The sequence below is a fragment of the Taudactylus pleione genome, unplaced genomic scaffold, assembly GCF_031769625.1.
Source record: "Taudactylus pleione unplaced genomic scaffold, aTauple2 ptg000680l, whole genome shotgun sequence".
Taxonomy (NCBI): domain Eukaryota; kingdom Metazoa; phylum Chordata; class Amphibia; order Anura; family Myobatrachidae; genus Taudactylus; species Taudactylus pleione.
In genome coordinates this window covers 1-19,742 of record NW_028285082.1, presented here as the reverse complement: position 1 = coordinate 19,742, position 19,742 = coordinate 1, and the positions used below count along the sequence as shown (strand labels likewise).

The 19,742-nt window shown below is 34.8% G+C and overlaps 12 non-coding genes across 12 annotated transcripts; all 12 read right to left on the bottom strand.

The window, feature by feature from the left end:
• Positions 1–1,564: 1,564 nt before the first annotated feature.
• TRNAS-GCU (transfer RNA serine (anticodon GCU)) lies at positions 1,565–1,646 on the bottom strand. Its single transcript has one exon. It is a non-coding gene; the product is annotated as a tRNA-Ser (tRNA).
• Positions 1,647–2,900: 1,254 nt separating this feature from the next.
• On the bottom strand, positions 2,901–2,982 carry TRNAS-GCU (transfer RNA serine (anticodon GCU)). The gene has a single exon. It is a non-coding gene; the product is annotated as a tRNA-Ser (tRNA).
• Positions 2,983–3,929: 947 nt separating this feature from the next.
• TRNAS-GCU (transfer RNA serine (anticodon GCU)) lies at positions 3,930–4,011 on the bottom strand. Its single transcript has one exon. It is a non-coding gene; the product is annotated as a tRNA-Ser (tRNA).
• A 2,016-nt stretch (positions 4,012–6,027) lies between these two features.
• TRNAS-GCU (transfer RNA serine (anticodon GCU)) lies at positions 6,028–6,109 on the bottom strand. The gene has a single exon. It is a non-coding gene; the product is annotated as a tRNA-Ser (tRNA).
• A 1,254-nt stretch (positions 6,110–7,363) lies between these two features.
• Positions 7,364–7,445, bottom strand: TRNAS-GCU (transfer RNA serine (anticodon GCU)). Its single transcript has one exon. It is a non-coding gene; the product is annotated as a tRNA-Ser (tRNA).
• A 947-nt stretch (positions 7,446–8,392) lies between these two features.
• TRNAS-GCU (transfer RNA serine (anticodon GCU)) lies at positions 8,393–8,474 on the bottom strand. Its single transcript has one exon. It is a non-coding gene; the product is annotated as a tRNA-Ser (tRNA).
• Positions 8,475–10,489: 2,015 nt separating this feature from the next.
• TRNAS-GCU (transfer RNA serine (anticodon GCU)) lies at positions 10,490–10,571 on the bottom strand. Its single transcript has one exon. It is a non-coding gene; the product is annotated as a tRNA-Ser (tRNA).
• A 1,254-nt stretch (positions 10,572–11,825) lies between these two features.
• On the bottom strand, positions 11,826–11,907 carry TRNAS-GCU (transfer RNA serine (anticodon GCU)). The gene has a single exon. It is a non-coding gene; the product is annotated as a tRNA-Ser (tRNA).
• A 947-nt stretch (positions 11,908–12,854) lies between these two features.
• Positions 12,855–12,936, bottom strand: TRNAS-GCU (transfer RNA serine (anticodon GCU)). Its single transcript has one exon. It is a non-coding gene; the product is annotated as a tRNA-Ser (tRNA).
• A 2,015-nt stretch (positions 12,937–14,951) lies between these two features.
• On the bottom strand, positions 14,952–15,033 carry TRNAS-GCU (transfer RNA serine (anticodon GCU)). The gene has a single exon. It is a non-coding gene; the product is annotated as a tRNA-Ser (tRNA).
• Positions 15,034–16,287: 1,254 nt separating this feature from the next.
• Positions 16,288–16,369, bottom strand: TRNAS-GCU (transfer RNA serine (anticodon GCU)). Its single transcript has one exon. It is a non-coding gene; the product is annotated as a tRNA-Ser (tRNA).
• Positions 16,370–17,317: 948 nt separating this feature from the next.
• Positions 17,318–17,399, bottom strand: TRNAS-GCU (transfer RNA serine (anticodon GCU)). Its single transcript has one exon. It is a non-coding gene; the product is annotated as a tRNA-Ser (tRNA).
• Positions 17,400–19,742: the final 2,343 nt, after the last annotated feature.

Here is a 19,742-nt window from a genome sequence, read left to right as displayed (position 1 = left end):
AAACACATCTGGCCAATGACATGACTTCTACTATAACAGTAATGGTAGATTTTCACTAAATGTGTGCTATGTATGTCTTGAATGAAAAGTATTGTTCATTGAAGTAGATTTCTTAATTGAACTAGTTTATTTTTGACATTTGAGTGTCAGCTTCACTTATGAAGCATTATTTGCAAAAATTCCATTTCCAAGCAAACAATTCCAAACCGACGAGGATGGGCTTTGAAACCATGCGTGCAGAGCACAATGGATTAGCAGTCCACCGCCTTAACCACTCGGCCACCTCATCTTTCTGGCACAAACAAAGAAGGGTTTTCTGACACCACTTGTCATATTTTAAATCAATTCTTTAAACATTGATGGTTGTGTTCTCATCAATATCACAGGCTTGTTAGCAAGTCCACTTTCAAGTGAGCCTTTGCTTAAAGAACATTTATTTTACTTTAAACGTAACCTATATTTGTGAACTACTACACCATCATGTTGATCCATCACAAATGACAAAAAAATCATAACATACACATCTGGCCAATGACATGACTTCTACTATAACAGTAATGGTAGATTTTCACTAAATGTGTGCTATGTATGTCTTGAAAGAAAAGTATTGTTCATTGAAGTAGATTTCTTAATTGAACTAGTTTATTTTTGACATTTGAGTGTCAGCTTCACTTATGAACCTATATTTGTGAACTACTACACAATCATGTTGATCCATCACAAATGACAAAAAAATCATAAGATATACATCTGGCCAATGACATGACTTCTACTATAATAGTAATGGTAGATTTTCACTAAATGTGTGCTATGTATGTCTTGAATGAAAACTATTGTTCATTGAAGTAGATTTCTTAATTGAACTAGTTTATTTTTGACATTTGAGTGTCAGCTTTACTTATGAAGCATTATTTGCAAAAAATCAATTTCCAAGCAAACAATTCCAAGTCGACGAGGATGGGCTTTGAACCCATGCGTGCAGAGCACAATGGATTGTGCTCTGCATGCATGGGTTCAAATCACATCCTCATCGGTTTGGAATTGTTTGCTTGGAAATGGAATTTTTGCAAATAATGCTTCATAAGTGAAGTGAAGTGAAGTCCATCGCCTCAACCACTCGGCCACCTCGTCTTTCTGGCACAAATAAAGAAGGGTTTTCTGACACCACTTGTCATATTTTAAATCAATTCTTTATACATTGTTGGTTCTGTTCTCAGCAATATCACAGGCTTGTTAGCAAGTCCACTTTCAAGTGAGCCTTTGCTTAAAGAACATTTATTTTACTTTAAACGTAACCTATATTTGTGAACTACTTCACCATCATTTTGATCCATCACAAATGACAAAAAATCATAACATAGACATCTGACCAATGACATGACTTCTACTATAAGAGTAATGGTAGCTTTTCACTAAATGTGTTCTATGTATGTCTTTAATGAAAAGCATTGTTCATTGAAGTAGATTTCTTAATTGAACTAGTTTATTTTTGACATTTGAGTGTCAGCTTCACTTATGAAGCATTATTTGCAAAAATTTAATTTCCAAGCAAACAATTCCAAGTCGACGAGGATGGGATTTGAACCCATGCGTGCAGAGCACAATGGATTAGCAGTCCATCGCCTTAACCACTCGGCCACCTCATCTTTCTGGCACAAGTAGAGAAGGGTTTTCTGACACCACTTGTCATATTTTAAATCAATTCTTTATACATTGTTGGTTGTGTTCTCAGCAATATCACAGGCATGTTAGCAAGTCGACTTTCAAGTGAGCCTTTGCTTAAAGAACATTTATTTTACTTTAAACGTAACCTATATTTGTAAACTACTTCACCATCATTTTGATCCATCACAAATGACAAAAAATCAAAACATAGACATCTGGCCAATGACATGACTTCTACTATAAGAGTAATGGTAGATTTTCACTAAATGTGTGCTATGTATGTCTTGAATGAAAAGTATTGTTCATTGAAGTAGATTTCTTAATTGAACTAGTTTATTTTTGACATTTGAGTGTCAGCTTCACTTATGAAGCATTATTTGCAAAAATTCCATTTCCAAGCAAACAATTCCAAACCGACGAGGATGGGCTTTGAACCCATGCATGCAGAGCACAATGGATTGTGCTCTGCATGCATGTGTTCAAAGCCCATCCTCGTCGGTTTGGAATTGTTTGTTTGGAAATGGAATTTTTGCAAATAATGCTTCATAAGTGAAGTGAAGTCCATCGCCTCAACCACTCGGCCACCTCATCTTTCTGGCACAAATAAAGAAGGGTTTTCTGACACCACTTGTCATATTTTAAATCAATTCTTTATACATTGTTGGTTCTGTTCTCAGCAATATCACAGGCTTGTTAGCAAGTCCACTTTCAAGTGAGCCTTTGCTTAAGGAACATTTATTTTACTTTAAACGTAACCTATATTTGTAAACTACTTCACCATCATGTTGATCCATCACAAATGACAAAAAATCATAACATACACTTCTGGCCAATGACATGACTTCTACTATAACAGTAATGGTAGATTTTCACTAAATGTGTGCTATGTATGTCTTGAATGAAAAGTATTATTCATTGAAGTAGATTTCTTAATTAAACTAGTTTATTTTTGACATTTGAGTGTCAGCTTCACTTATGAACCTATATTTGTGAACTACTACACAATCATGTTGATCCATCACAAATGACAAAAAATCATAGCAAACACATCTGGCCAATGACATGACTTCTACTATAACAGTAATGGTAGATTTTCACTAAATGTGTGCTATGTATGTCTTGAATAAAAAGTATTGTTCATTGAAGTAGATTTCTTAATTGAACTAGTTTATTTTTGACCTTTGAGTGTCAGCTTCACTTATGAAGCATTATTTGCAAAAAATCCATTTCCAAGCCGACGAGGATGGGATTTGAACCCATGCGTGCAGTGCATAATGGATTAGCAGTCCATCGCCTTAACCACTCGGCCACCTCGTCTTTCTGGCACAAGTAGAGAAGGGTTTTCTGACACCACTTGTCATATTTTAAATCAATTGTTTATATATTGTTGGTTGTGTTCTCAGCAATATCACAGGCTTGTTAGCAAGTCCACTTTCAAGTGAGCCTTTGCTTAAAGAACATTTATTTTACTTTAAACGTAACCTATATTTGTAAACTACTTCACCATCATTTTGATCTATCACAAATGACAAAAAATCATAACATAGACATCTGGCCAATGACATGACTTCTACTATAAGAGTAATGGTAGCTTTTCACTAAATGTGTGCTATGTATGTCTTGAATGAAAAGTATTGTTCATTGAAGTAGATTTCTTAATTGAACTAGTTTATTTTTCACATTTGAGTGTCAGCTTCACTTATGAAGCATTATTTGCAAAAATTCCATTTCCAAGCAAACAATTCCAAACCGACGAGGATGGGCTTTGAACCCATGCGTGCAGAGTGAAGTGAAGTGAAGTCCATCGCCTCAACCACTCGCCAACCTCGTCTTTCTGGCACAAATAAAGAAGGGTTTTCTGACACCACTTGTCATATTTTAAATCAATTCTTTATACATTGTTGGTTCTGTTCTCAGCAATATCACAGGCTTGTTAGCAAGTCCACTTTCAAGTGAGCCTTTGCTTAAAGAACATTTATTTTACTTTAAACGTAACCTATATTTGTGAACTACTACACCATCATGTTGATCCATCACAAACGACAAAAAATCATAACATACACATCTGGCCAATGACATGACTTCTACTATAACAGTAATGTTAGATTTTCACTAAATGTGTTCTATGTATGTCTTTAATGAAAAGCATTGTTCATTGAAGTAGATTTCTTATTTGAACTAGTTTATTTTTGACATTTGAGTGTCAGCTTCACTTATGAAGCATTATTTGCAAAAATTAAATTTCCAAGCAAACAATTCCAAGTTGACAAGGATGGGATTTGAACCCATGCGTGCAGAGCACAATGGATTAGCAGTCCATCGCCTAAACCACTCGGCCACCTCATCTTTCTGGCACAAGTAGAGAAGGGTTTTCTGACACCACTTGTCATATTTTAAATCAATTCTTTATACATTGTTGGTTGTGTTCTCAGCAATATCACAGGCATGTTAGCAAGTCCACTTTCAACTGAGCCTTTGCTTAAAGAACATTTATTTTACTTTAAACGTAACCTATATTTGTAAACTACTTCACCATCATTTTGATCCATCACAAATGACAAAAAATCAAAACATAGACATCTGGCCAATGACATGACTTCTACTATAAGAGTAATGGTAGATTTTCACTAAATGTGTGCTATGTATGTCTTGAATGAAAAGTATTATTCATTGAAGTAGATTTCTTAATTAAACTAGTTTATTTTTGACATTTGAGTGTCAGCTTCACTTATGAACCTATATTTGTGAACTACTACACAATCATGTTGATCCATCACAAATGACAAAAAAATCATAGCAAACACATCTGGCCAATGACATGACTTCTACTATAACAGTAATGGTAGATTTTCACTAAATGTGTGCTATGTATGTCTTGAATGAAAAGTATTGTTCATTGAAGTAGATTTCTTAATTGAACTAGTTTATTTTTGACATTTGAGTGTCAGCTTCACTTATGAAGCATTATTTGCAAAAATTCCATTTCCAAGCAAACAATTCCAAACCGACGAGGATGGGCTTTGAAACCATGCGTGCAGAGCACAATGGATTAGCAGTCCACCGCCTTAACCACTCGGCCACCTCGTCTTTCTGGCACAAACAAAGAAGGGTTTTCTGACACCACTTGTCATATTTTAAATCAATTCTTTAAACATTGATGGTTGTGTTCTCATCAATATCACAGGCTTGTTAGCAAGTCCACTTTCAAGTGAGCCTTTGCTTAAAGAACATTTATTTTACTTTAAACGTAACCTATATTTGTGAACTACTACACCATCATGTTGATCCATCACAAATGACAAAAAAATCATAACATACACATCTGGCCAATGACATGACTTCTACTATAACAGTAATGGTAGATTTTCACTAAATGTGTGCTATGTATGTCTTGAAAGAAAAGTATTGTTCATTGAAGTAGATTTCTTAATTGAACTAGTTTATTTTTGACATTTGAGTGTCAGCTTCACTTATGAACCTATATTTGTGAACTACTACACAATCATGTTGATCCATCACAAATGACAAAAAAATCATAAGATATACATCTGGCCAATGACATGACTTCTACTATAATAGTAATGGTAGATTTTCACTAAATGTGTGCTATGTATGTCTTGAATGAAAACTATTGTTCATTGAAGTAGATTTCTTAATTGAACTAGTTTATTTTTGACATTTGAGTGTCAGCTTTACTTATGAAGCATTATTTGCAAAAAATCAATTTCCAAGCAAACAATTCCAAGTCGACGAGGATGGGCTTTGAACCCATGCGTGCAGAGCACAATGGATTGTGCTCTGCATGCATGGGTTCAAATCACATCCTCATCGGTTTGGAATTGTTTGCTTGGAAATGGAATTTTTGCAAATAATGCTTCATAAGTGAAGTGAAGTGAAGTCCATCGCCTCAACCACTCGGCCACCTCGTCTTTCTGGCACAAATAAAGAAGGGTTTTCTGACACCACTTGTCATATTTTAAATCAATTCTTTATACATTGTTGGTTCTGTTCTCAGCAATATCACAGGCTTGTTAGCAAGTCCACTTTCAAGTGAGCCTTTGCTTAAAGAACATTTATTTTACTTTAAACGTAACCTATATTTGTGAACTACTTCACCATCATTTTGATCCATCACAAATGACAAAAAATCATAACATAGACATCTGACCAATGACATGACTTCTACTATAAGAGTAATGGTAGCTTTTCACTAAATGTGTTCTATGTATGTCTTTAATGAAAAGCATTGTTCATTGAAGTAGATTTCTTAATTGAACTAGTTTATTTTTGACATTTGAGTGTCAGCTTCACTTATGAAGCATTATTTGCAAAAATTAAATTTCCAAGCAAACAATTCCAAGTCGACGAGGATGGGATTTGAACCCATGCGTGCAGAGCACAATGGATTAGCAGTCCATCGCCTTAACCACTCGGCCACCTCATCTTTCTGGCACAAGTAGAGAAGGGTTTTCGGACACCACTTGTCATATTTTAAATCAATTCTTTATACATTGTTGGTTGTGTTCTCAGCAATATCACAGGCATGTTAGCAAGTCGACTTTCAAGTGAGCCTTTGCTTAAAGAACATTTATTTTACTTTAAACGTAACCTATATTTGTAAACTACTTCACCATCATTTTGATCCATCACAAATGAGAAAAAATCAAAACATAGACATCTGGCCAATGACATGACTTCTACTATAAGAGTAATGGTAGATTTTCACTAAATGTGTGCTATGTATGTCTTGAATGAAAAGTATTGTTCATTGAAGTAGATTTCTTAATTGAACTAGTTTATTTTTGACATTTGAGTGTCAGCTTCACTTATGAAGCATTATTTGCAAAAATTCCATTTCCAAGCAAACAATTCCAAACCGACGAGGATGGGCTTTGAACCCATGCATGCAGAGCACAATGGATTGTGCTCTGCATGCATGTGTTCAAAGCCCATCCTCGTCGGTTTGGAATTGTTTGTTTGGAAATGGAATTTTTGCAAATAATGCTTCATAAGTGAAGTGAAGTCCATCGCCTCAACCACTCGGCCACCTCATCTTTCTGGCACAAATAAAGAAGGGTTTTCTGACACCACTTGTCATATTTTAAATCAATTCTTTATACATTGTTGGTTCTGTTCTCAGCAATATCACAGGCTTGTTAGCAAGTCCACTTTCAAGTGAGCCTTTGCTTAAGGAACATTTATTTTACTTTAAACGTAACCTATATTTGTAAACTACTTCACCATCATGTTGATCCATCACAAATGACAAAAAATCATAACATACACTTCTGGCCAATGACATGACTTCTACTATAACAGTAATGGTAGATTTTCACTAAATGTGTGCTATGTATGTCTTGAATGAAAAGTATTATTCATTGAAGTAGATTTCTTAATTAAACTAGTTTATTTTTGACATTTGAGTGTCAGCTTCACTTATGAACCTATATTTGTGAACTACTACACAATCATGTTGATCCATCACAAATGACAAAAAATCATAGCAAACACATCTGGCCAATGACATGACTTCTACTATAACAGTAATGGTAGATTTTCACTAAATGTGTGCTATGTATGTCTTGAATAAAAAGTATTGTTCATTGAAGTAGATTTCTTAATTGAACTAGTTTATTTTTGACCTTTGAGTGTCAGCTTCACTTATGAAGCATTATTTGCAAAAAATCCATTTCCAAGCCGACGAGGATGGGATTTGAACCCATGCGTGCAGTGCATAATGGATTAGCAGTCCATCGCCTTAACCACTCGGCCACCTCGTCTTTCTGGCACAAGTAGAGAAGGGTTTTCTGACACCACTTGTCATATTTTAAATCAATTGTTTATATATTGTTGGTTGTGTTCTCAGCAATATCACAGGCTTGTTAGCAAGTCCACTTTCAAGTGAGCCTTTGCTTAAAGAACATTTATTTTACTTTAAACGTAACCTATATTTGTAAACTACTTCACCATCATTTTGATCTATCACAAATGACAAAAAATCATAACATAGACATCTGGCCAATGACATGACTTCTACTATAAGAGTAATGGTAGCTTTTCACTAAATGTGTGCTATGTATGTCTTGAATGAAAAGTATTGTTCATTGAAGTAGATTTCTTAATTGAACTAGTTTATTTTTCACATTTGAGTGTCAGCTTCACTTATGAAGCATTATTTGCAAAAATTCCATTTCCAAGCAAACAATTCCAAACCGACGAGGATGGGCTTTGAACCCATGCGTGCAGAGTGAAGTGAAGTGAAGTCCATCGCCTCAACCACTCGGCAACCTCGTCTTTCTGGCACAAATAAAGAAGGGTTTTCTGACACCACTTGTCATATTTTAAATCAATTCTTTATACATTGTTGGTTCTGTTCTCAGCAATATCACAGGCTTGTTAGCAAGTCCACTTTCAAGTGAGCCTTTGCTTAAAGAACATTTATTTTACTTTAAACGTAACCTATATTTGTGAACTACTACACCATCATGTTGATCCATCACAAACGACAAAAAATCATAACATACACATCTGGCCAATGACATGACTTCTACTATAACAGTAATGTTAGATTTTCACTAAATGTGTTCTATGTATGTCTTTAATGAAAAGCATTGTTCATTGAAGTAGATTTCTTATTTGAACTAGTTTATTTTTGACATTTGAGTGTCAGCTTCACTTATGAAGCATTATTTGCAAAAATTAAATTTCCAAGCAAACAATTCCAAGTTGACAAGGATGGGATTTGAACCCATGCGTGCAGAGCACAATGGATTAGCAGTCCATCGCCTAAACCACTCGGCCACCTCATCTTTCTGGCACAAGTAGAGAAGGGTTTTCTGACACCACTTGTCATATTTTAAATCAATTCTTTATACATTGTTGGTTGTGTTCTCAGCAATATCACAGGCATGTTAGCAAGTCCACTTTCAACTGAGCCTTTGCTTAAAGAACATTTATTTTACTTTAAACGTAACCTATATTTGTAAACTACTTCACCATCATTTTGATCCATCACAAATGACAAAAAATCAAAACATAGACATCTGGCCAATGACATGACTTCTACTATAAGAGTAATGGTAGATTTTCACTAAATGTGTGCTATGTATGTCTTGAATGAAAAGTATTATTCATTGAAGTAGATTTCTTAATTAAACTAGTTTATTTTTGACATTTGAGTGTCAGCTTCACTTATGAACCTATATTTGTGAACTACTACACAATCATGTTGATCCATCACAAATGACAAAAAATCATAGCAAACACATCTGGCCAATGACATGACTTCTACTATAACAGTAATGGTAGATTTTCACTAAATGTGTGCTATGTATGTCTTGAATGAAAAGTATTGTTCATTGAAGTAGATTTCTTAATTGAACTAGTTTATTTTTGACATTTGAGTGTCAGCTTCACTTATGAAGCATTATTTGCAAAAATTCCATTTCCAAGCAAACAATTCCAAACCGACGAGGATGGGCTTTGAAACCATGCGTGCAGAGCACAATGGATTAGCAGTCCACCGCCTTAACCACTCGGCCACCTCGTCTTTCTGGCACAAACAAAGAAGGGTTTTCTGACACCACTTGTCATATTTTAAATCAATTCTTTAAACATTGATGGTTGTGTTCTCATCAATATCACAGGCTTGTTAGCAAGTCCACTTTCAAGTGAGCCTTTGCTTAAAGAACATTTATTTTACTTTAAACGTAACCTATATTTGTGAACTACTACACCATCATGTTGATCCATCACAAATGACAAAAAAATCATAACATACACATCTGGCCAATGACATGACTTCTACTATAACAGTAATGGTAGATTTTCACTAAATGTGTGCTATGTATGTCTTGAAAGAAAAGTATTGTTCATTGAAGTAGATTTCTTAATTGAACTAGTTTATTTTTGACATTTGAGTGTCAGCTTCACTTATGAACCTATATTTGTGAACTACTACACAATCATGTTGATCCATCACAAATGACAAAAAAATCATAAGATATACATCTGGCCAATGACATGACTTCTACTATAATAGTAATGGTAGATTTTCACTAAATGTGTGCTATGTATGTCTTGAATGAAAACTATTGTTCATTGAAGTAGATTTCTTAATTGAACTAGTTTATTTTTGACATTTGAGTGTCAGCTTTACTTATGAAGCATTATTTGCAAAAAATCAATTTCCAAGCAAACAATTCCAAGTCGACGAGGATGGGCTTTGAACCCATGCGTGCAGAGCACAATGGATTGTGCTCTGCATGCATGGGTTCAAATCACATCCTCATCGGTTTGGAATTGTTTGCTTGGAAATGGAATTTTTGCAAATAATGCTTCATAAGTGAAGTGAAGTGAAGTCCATCGCCTCAACCACTCGGCCACCTCGTCTTTCTGGCACAAATAAAGAAGGGTTTTCTGACACCACTTGTCATATTTTAAATCAATTCTTTATACATTGTTGGTTCTGTTCTCAGCAATATCACAGGCTTGTTAGCAAGTCCACTTTCAAGTGAGCCTTTGCTTAAAGAACATTTATTTTACTTTAAACGTAACCTATATTTGTGAACTACTTCACCATCATTTTGATCCATCACAAATGACAAAAAATCATAACATAGACATCTGACCAATGACATGACTTCTACTATAAGAGTAATGGTAGCTTTTCACTAAATGTGTTCTATGTATGTCTTTAATGAAAAGCATTGTTCATTGAAGTAGATTTCTTAATTGAACTAGTTTATTTTTGACATTTGAGTGTCAGCTTCACTTATGAAGCATTATTTGCAAAAATTAAATTTCCAAGCAAACAATTCCAAGTCGACGAGGATGGGATTTGAACCCATGCGTGCAGAGCACAATGGATTAGCAGTCCATCGCCTTAACCACTCGGCCACCTCATCTTTCTGGCACAAGTAGAGAAGGGTTTTCGGACACCAATTGTCATATTTTAAATCAATTCTTTATACATTGTTGGTTGTGTTCTCAGCAATATCACAGGCATGTTAGCAAGTCGACTTTCAAGTGAGCCTTTGCTTAAAGAACATTTATTTTACTTTAAACGTAACCTATATTTGTAAACTACTTCACCATCATTTTGATCCATCACAAATGACAAAAAATCAAAACATAGACATCTGGCCAATGACATGACTTCTACTATAAGAGTAATGGTAGATTTTCACTAAATGTGTGCTATGTATGTCTTGAATGAAAAGTATTGTTCATTGAAGTAGATTTCTTAATTGAACTAGTTTATTTTTGACATTTGAGTGTCAGCTTCACTTATGAAGCATTATTTGCAAAAATTCCATTTCCAAGCAAACAATTCCAAACCGACGAGGATGGGCTTTGAACCCATGCATGCAGAGCACAATGGATTGTGCTCTGCATGCATGTGTTCAAAGCCCATCCTCGTCGGTTTGGAATTGTTTGTTTGGAAATGGAATTTTTGCAAATAATGCTTCATAAGTGAAGTGAAGTCCATCGCCTCAACCACTCGGCCACCTCATCTTTCTGGCACAAATAAAGAAGGGTTTTCTGACACCACTTGTCATATTTTAAATCAATTCTTTATACATTGTTGGTTCTGTTCTCAGCAATATCACAGGCTTGTTAGCAAGTCCACTTTCAAGTGAGCCTTTGCTTAAGGAACATTTATTTTACTTTAAACGTAACCTATATTTGTAAACTACTTCACCATCATGTTGATCCATCACAAATGACAAAAAATCATAACATACACTTCTGGCCAATGACATGACTTCTACTATAACAGTAATGGTAGATTTTCACTAAATGTGTGCTATGTATGTCTTGAATGAAAAGTATTATTCATTGAAGTAGATTTCTTAATTAAACTAGTTTATTTTTGACATTTGAGTGTCAGCTTCACTTATGAACCTATATTTGTGAACTACTACACAATCATGTTGATCCATCACAAATGACAAAAAATCATAGCAAACACATCTGGCCAATGACATGACTTCTACTATAACAGTAATGGTAGATTTTCACTAAATGTGTGCTATGTATGTCTTGAATAAAAAGTATTGTTCATTGAAGTAGATTTCTTAATTGAACTAGTTTATTTTTGACCTTTGAGTGTCAGCTTCACTTATGAAGCATTATTTGCAAAAAATCCATTTCCAAGCCGACGAGGATGGGATTTGAACCCATGCGTGCAGTGCATAATGGATTAGCAGTCCATCGCCTTAACCACTCGGCCACCTCGTCTTTCTGGCACAAGTAGAGAAGGGTTTTCTGACACCACTTGTCATATTTTAAATCAATTGTTTATATATTGTTGGTTGTGTTCTCAGCAATATCACAGGCTTGTTAGCAAGTCCACTTTCAAGTGAGCCTTTGCTTAAAGAACATTTATTTTACTTTAAACGTAACCTATATTTGTAAACTACTTCACCATCATTTTGATCTATCACAAATGACAAAAAATCATAACATAGACATCTGGCCAATGACATGACTTCTACTATAAGAGTAATGGTAGCTTTTCACTAAATGTGTGCTATGTATGTCTTGAATGAAAAGTATTGTTCATTGAAGTAGATTTCTTAATTGAACTAGTTTATTTTTCACATTTGAGTGTCAGCTTCACTTATGAAGCATTATTTGCAAAAATTCCATTTCCAAGCAAACAATTCCAAACCGACGAGGATGGGCTTTGAACCCATGCGTGCAGAGTGAAGTGAAGTGAAGTCCATCGCCTCAACCACTCGGCAACCTCGTCTTTCTGGCACAAATAAAGAAGGGTTTTCTGACACCACTTGTCATATTTTAAATCAATTCTTTATACATTGTTGGTTCTGTTCTCAGCAATATCACAGGCTTGTTAGCAAGTCCACTTTCAAGTGAGCCTTTGCTTAAAGAACATTTATTTTACTTTAAACGTAACCTATATTTGTGAACTACTACACCATCATGTTGATCCATCACAAACGACAAAAAATCATAACATACACATCTGGCCAATGACATGACTTCTACTATAACAGTAATGTTAGATTTTCACTAAATGTGTTCTATGTATGTCTTTAATGAAAAGCATTGTTCATTGAAGTAGATTTCTTATTTGAACTAGTTTATTTTTGACATTTGAGTGTCAGCTTCACTTATGAAGCATTATTTGCAAAAATTAAATTTCCAAGCAAACAATTCCAAGTTGACAAGGATGGGATTTGAACCCATGCGTGCAGAGCACAATGGATTAGCAGTCCATCGCCTAAACCACTCGGCCACCTCATCTTTCTGGCACAAGTAGAGAAGGGTTTTCTGACACCACTTGTCATATTTTAAATCAATTCTTTATACATTGTTGGTTGTGTTCTCAGCAATATCACAGGCATGTTAGCAAGTCCACTTTCAACTGAGCCTTTGCTTAAAGAACATTTATTTTACTTTAAACGTAACCTATATTTGTAAACTACTTCACCATCATTTTGATCCATCACAAATGACAAAAAATCAAAACATAGACATCTGGCCAATGACATGACTTCTACTATAAGAGTAATGGTAGATTTTCACTAAATGTGTGCTATGTATGTCTTGAATGAAAAGTATTATTCATTGAAGTAGATTTCTTAATTAAACTAGTTTATTTTTGACATTTGAGTGTCAGCTTCACTTATGAACCTATATTTGTGAACTACTACACAATCATGTTGATCCATCACAAATGACAAAAAATCATAGCAAACACATCTGGCCAATGACATGACTTCTACTATAACAGTAATGGTAGATTTTCACTAAATGTGTGCTATGTATGTCTTGAATGAAAAGTATTGTTCATTGAAGTAGATTTCTTAATTGAACTAGTTTATTTTTGACATTTGAGTGTCAGCTTCACTTATGAAGCATTATTTGCAAAAATTCCATTTCCAAGCAAACAATTCCAAACCGACGAGGATGGGCTTTGAAACCATGCGTGCAGAGCACAATGGATTAGCAGTCCACCGCCTTAACCACTCGGCCACCTCGTCTTTCTGGCACAAACAAAGAAGGGTTTTCTGACACCACTTGTCATATTTTAAATCAATTCTTTAAACATTGATGGTTGTGTTCTCATCAATATCACAGGCTTGTTAGCAAGTCCACTTTCAAGTGAGCCTTTGCTTAAAGAACATTTATTTTACTTTAAACGTAACCTATATTTGTGAACTACTACACCATCATGTTGATCCATCACAAATGACAAAAAAATCATAACATACACATCTGGCCAATGACATGACTTCTACTATAACAGTAATGGTAGATTTTCACTAAATGTGTGCTATGTATGTCTTGAAAGAAAAGTATTGTTCATTGAAGTAGATTTCTTAATTGAACTAGTTTATTTTTGACATTTGAGTGTCAGCTTCACTTATGAACCTATATTTGTGAACTACTACACAATCATGTTGATCCATCACAAATGACAAAAAAATCATAAGATATACATCTGGCCAATGACATGACTTCTACTATAATAGTAATGGTAGATTTTCACTAAATGTTTGCTATGTATGTCTTGAATGAAAACTATTGTTCATTGAAGTAGATTTCTTAATTGAACTAGTTTATTTTTGACATTTGAGTGTCAGCTTTACTTATGAAGCATTATTTGCAAAAAATCAATTTCCAAGCAAACAATTCCAAGTCGACGAGGATGGGCTTTGAACCCATGCGTGCAGAGCACAATGGATTGTGCTCTGCATGCATGGGTTCAAATCACATCCTCATCGGTTTGGAATTGTTTGCTTGGAAATGGAATTTTTGCAAATAATGCTTCATAAGTGAAGTGAAGTGAAGTCCATCGCCTCAACCACTCGGCCACCTCGTCTTTCTGGCACAAATAAAGAAGGGTTTTCTGACACCACTTGTCATATTTTAAATCAATTCTTTATACATTGTTGGTTCTGTTCTCAGCAATATCACAGGCTTGTTAGCAAGTCCACTTTCAAGTGAGCCTTTGCTTAAAGAACATTTATTTTACTTTAAACGTAACCTATATTTGTGAACTACTTCACCATCATTTTGATCCATCACAAATGACAAAAAATCATAACATAGACATCTGACCAATGACATGACTTCTACTATAAGAGTAATGGTAGCTTTTCACTAAATGTGTTCTATGTATGTCTTTAATGAAAAGCATTGTTCATTGAAGTAGATTTCTTAATTGAACTAGTTTATTTTTGACATTTGAGTGTCAGCTTCACTTATGAAGCATTATTTGCAAAAATTAAATTTCCAAGCAAACAATTCCAAGTCGACGAGGATGGGATTTGAACCCATGCGTGCAGAGCACAATGGATTAGCAGTCCATCGCCTTAACCACTCGGCCACCTCATCTTTCTGGCACAAGTAGAGAAGGGTTTTCGGACACCAATTGTCATATTTTAAATCAATTCTTTATACATTGTTGGTTGTGTTCTCAGCAATATCACAGGCATGTTAGCAAGTCGACTTTCAAGTGAGCCTTTGCTTAAAGAACATTTATTTTACTTTAAACGTAACCTATATTTGTAAACTACTTCACCATCATTTTGATCCATCACAAATGACAAAAAATCAAAACATAGACATCTGGCCAATGACATGACTTCTACTATAAGAGTAATGGTAGATTTTCACTAAATGTGTGCTATGTATGTCTTGAATGAAAAGTATTGTTCATTGAAGTAGATTTCTTAATTGAACTAGTTTATTTTTGACATTTGAGTGTCAGCTTCACTTATGAAGCATTATTTGCAAAAATTCCATTTCCAAGCAAACAATTCCAAACCGACGAGGATGGGCTTTGAACCCATGCATGCAGAGCACAATGGATTGTGCTCTGCATGCATGTGTTCAAAGCCCATCCTCGTCGGTTTGGAATTGTTTGTTTGGAAATGGAATTTTTGCAAATAATGCTTCATAAGTGAAGTGAAGTCCATCGCCTCAACCACTCGGCCACCTCATCTTTCTGGCACAAATAAAGAAGGGTTTTCTGACACCACTTGTCATATTTTAAATCAATTCTTTATACATTGTTGGTTCTGTTCTCAGCAATATCACAGGCTTGTTAGCAAGTCCACTTTCAAGTGAGCCTTTGCTTAAGGAACATTTATTTTACTTTAAACGTAACCTATATTTGTAAACTACTTCACCATCATGTTGATCCATCACAAATGACAAAAAATCATAACATACACTTCTGGCCAATGACATGACTTCTACTATAACAGTAATGGTAGATTTTCACTAAATGTGTGCTATGTATGTCTTGAATGAAAAGTATTATTCATTGAAGTAGATTTCTTAATTAAACTAGTTTATTTTTGACATTTGAGTGTCAGCTTCACTTATGAACCTATATTTGTGAACTACTACACAATCATGTTGATCCATCACAAATGACAAAAAATCATAGCAAACACATCTGGCCAATGACATGACTTCTACTATAACAGTAATGGTAGATTTTCACTAAATGTGTGCTATGTATGTCTTGAATAAAAAGTATTGTTCATTGAAGTAGATTTCTTAATTGAACTAGTTTATTTTTGACCTTTGAGTGTCAGCTTCACTTATGAAGCATTATTTGCAAAAAATCCATTTCCAAGCCGACGAGGATGGGATTTGAACCCATGCGTGCAGTGCATAATGGATTAGCAGTCCATCGCCTTAACCACTCGGCCACCTCGTCTTTCTGGCACAAGTAGAGAAGGGTTTTCTGACACCACTTGTCATATTTTAAATCAATTGTTTATATATTGTTGGTTGTGTTCTCAGCAATATCACAGGCTTGTTAGCAAGTCCACTTTCAAGTGAGCCTTTGCTTAAAGAACATTTATTTTACTTTAAACGTAACCTATATTTGTAAACTACTTCACCATCATTTTGATCTATCACAAATGACAAAAAATCATAACATAGACATCTGGCCAATGACATGACTTCTACTATAAGAGTAATGGTAGCTTTTCACTAAATGTGTGCTATGTATGTCTTGAATGAAAAGTATTGTTCATTGAAGTAGATTTCTTAATTGAACTAGTTTATTTTTCACATTTGAGTGTCAGCTTCACTTATGAAGCATTATTTGCAAAAATTCCATTTCCAAGCAAACAATTCCAAACCGACGAGGATGGGCTTTGAACCCATGCGTGCAGAGTGAAGTGAAGTGAAGTCCATCGCCTCAACCACTCGGCAACCTCGTCTTTCTGGCACAAATAAAGAAGGGTTTTCTGACACCACTTGTCATCTTTTAAATCAATTCTTTATACATTGTTGGTTCTGTTCTCAGCAATATCACAGGCTTGTTAGCAAGTCCACTTTCAAGTGAGCCTTTGCTTAAAGAACATTTATTTTACTTTAAACGTAACCTATATTTGTGAACTACTACACCATCATGTTGATCCATCACAAACGACAAAAAATCATAACATACACATCTGGCCAATGACATGACTTCTACTATAACAGTAATGTTAGATTTTCACTAAATGTGTTTCTATGTATGTCTTTAATGAAAAGCATTGTTCATTGAAGTAGATTTCTTATTTGAACTAGTTTATTTTTGACATTTGAGTGTCAGCTTCACTTATGAAGCATTATTTGCAAAAATTAAATTTCCAAGCAAACAATTCCAAGTTGACAAGGATGGGAATTGAACCCATGCGTGCAGAGCACAATGGATTAGCAGTCCATCGCCTAAACCACTCGGCCACCTCATCTTTCTGGCACAAGTAGAGAAGGGTTTTCTGACACCACTTGTCATATTTTAAATCAATTCTTTATACATTGTTGGTTGTGTTCTCAGCAATATCACAGGCATGTTAGCAAGTCCACTTTCAACTGAGCCTTTGCTTAAAGAACATTTATTTACTTTAAACGTAACCTATATTTGTAAACTACTTCACCATCATTTTGATCCATCACAAATGACAAAAAATCAAAACATAGACATCTGGCCAATGACATGACTTCTACTATAAGAGTAATGGTAGATTTTCACTAAATGTGTGCTATGTATGTCTTGAATGAAAAGTATTATTCATTGAAGTAGATTTCTTAATTAAACTAGTTTATTTTTGACATTTGAGTGTCAGCTTCACTTATGAACCTATATTTGTGAACTACTACACAATCATGTTGATCCATCACAAATGACAAAAAATCATAGCAAACACATCTGGCCAATGACATGACTTCTACTATAACAGTAATGGTAGATTTTCACTAAATGTGTGCTATGTATGTCTTGAATGAAAAGTATTGTTCATTGAAGTAGATTTCTTAATTGAACTAGTTATTTTTGACATTTGAGTGTCAGCTTCACTTATGAAGCATTATTTGCAAAAATTCCATTTCCAAGCAAACAATTCCAAACCGACGAGGATGGGCTTTGAAACCATGCGTGCAGAGCACAATGGATTAGCAGTCCACCGCCTTAACCACTCGGCCACCTCGTCTTTCTGGCACAAACAAAGAAGGGTTTTCTGACACCACTTGTCATATTTTAAATCAATTCTTTAAACATTGATGGTTGTGTTCTCATCAATATCACAGGCTTGTTAGCAAGTCCACTTTCAAGTGAGCCTTTGCTTAAAGAACATTTATTTTACTTTAAACGTAACCTATATTTGTGAACTACTACACCATCATGTTGATCCATCACAAATGACAAAAAAATCATAACATACACATCTGGCCAATGACATGACTTCTACTATAACAGTAATGGTAGATTTTCACTAAATGTGTGCTATGTATGTCTTGAAAGAAAAGTATTGTTCATTGAAGTAGATTTCTTAATTGAACTAGTTTATTTTTGACATTTGAGTGTCAGCTTCACTTATGAACCTATATTTGTGAACTACTACACAATCATGTTGATCCATCACAAATGACAAAAAATCATAAGATATACATCTGGCCAATGACATGACTTCTACTATAATAGTAATGGTAGATTTTCACTAAATGTTTGCTATGTATGTCTTGAATGAAAACTATTGTTCATTGAAGTAGATTTCTTAATTGAACTAGTTTATTTTTGACATTGAGTGTCAGCTTTACTTATGAAGCATTATTGCAAAAAATCAATTTCCAAGCAAACAATTCCAAGTCGACGAGGATGGGCTTTGAACCCATGCGTGCAGAGCACAATGGATTGTGCTCTGCATGCATGGGTTCAAATCACATCCTCATCGGTTTGGAATTGTTTGCTTGGAAATGGAATTTTTGCAAATAATGCTTCATAAGTGAAGTGAAGTGAAGTCCATCGCCTCAACCACTCGGCCACCTCGTCTTTCTGGCACAAATAAAGAAGGGTTTTCTGACACCACTTGTCATATTTTAAATCAATTCTTTATACATTGTTGGTTCTGTTCTCAGCAATATCACAGGCTTGTTAGCAAGTCCACTTTCAAGTGAGCCTTTGCTTAAAGAACATTTATTTTACTTTAAACGTAACCTATATTTGTGAACTACTTCACCATCATTTTGATCCATCACAAATGACAAAAAATCATAACATAGACATCTGACCAATGACATGACTTCTACTATAAGAGTAATGGTAGCTTTTCACTAAATGTGTTCTATGTATGTCTTTAATGAAAAGCATTGTTCATTGAAGTAGATTTCTTAATTGAACTAGTTTATTTTTGACATTTGAGTGTCAGCTTCACTTATGAAGCATTATTTGCAAAAATTAAATTTCCAAGCAAACAATTCCAAGTCGACGAGGATGGGATTTGAACCCATGCGTGCAGAGCACAATGGATTAGCAGTCCATCGCCTTAACACTCGGCCACCTCATCTTTCTGGCACAAGTAGAGAAGGGTTTTCGGACACCAATTGTCATATTTTAAATCAATTCTTTATACATTGTTGGTTGTGTTCTCAGCAATATCACAGGCATGTTAGCAAGTCGACTTTCAAGTGAGCCTTTGCTTAAAGAACATTTATTTTACTTTAAACGTAACCTATATTTGTAAACTACTTCACCATCATTTTGATCCATCACAAATGACAAAAAATCAAAACATAGACATCTGGCCAATGACATGACT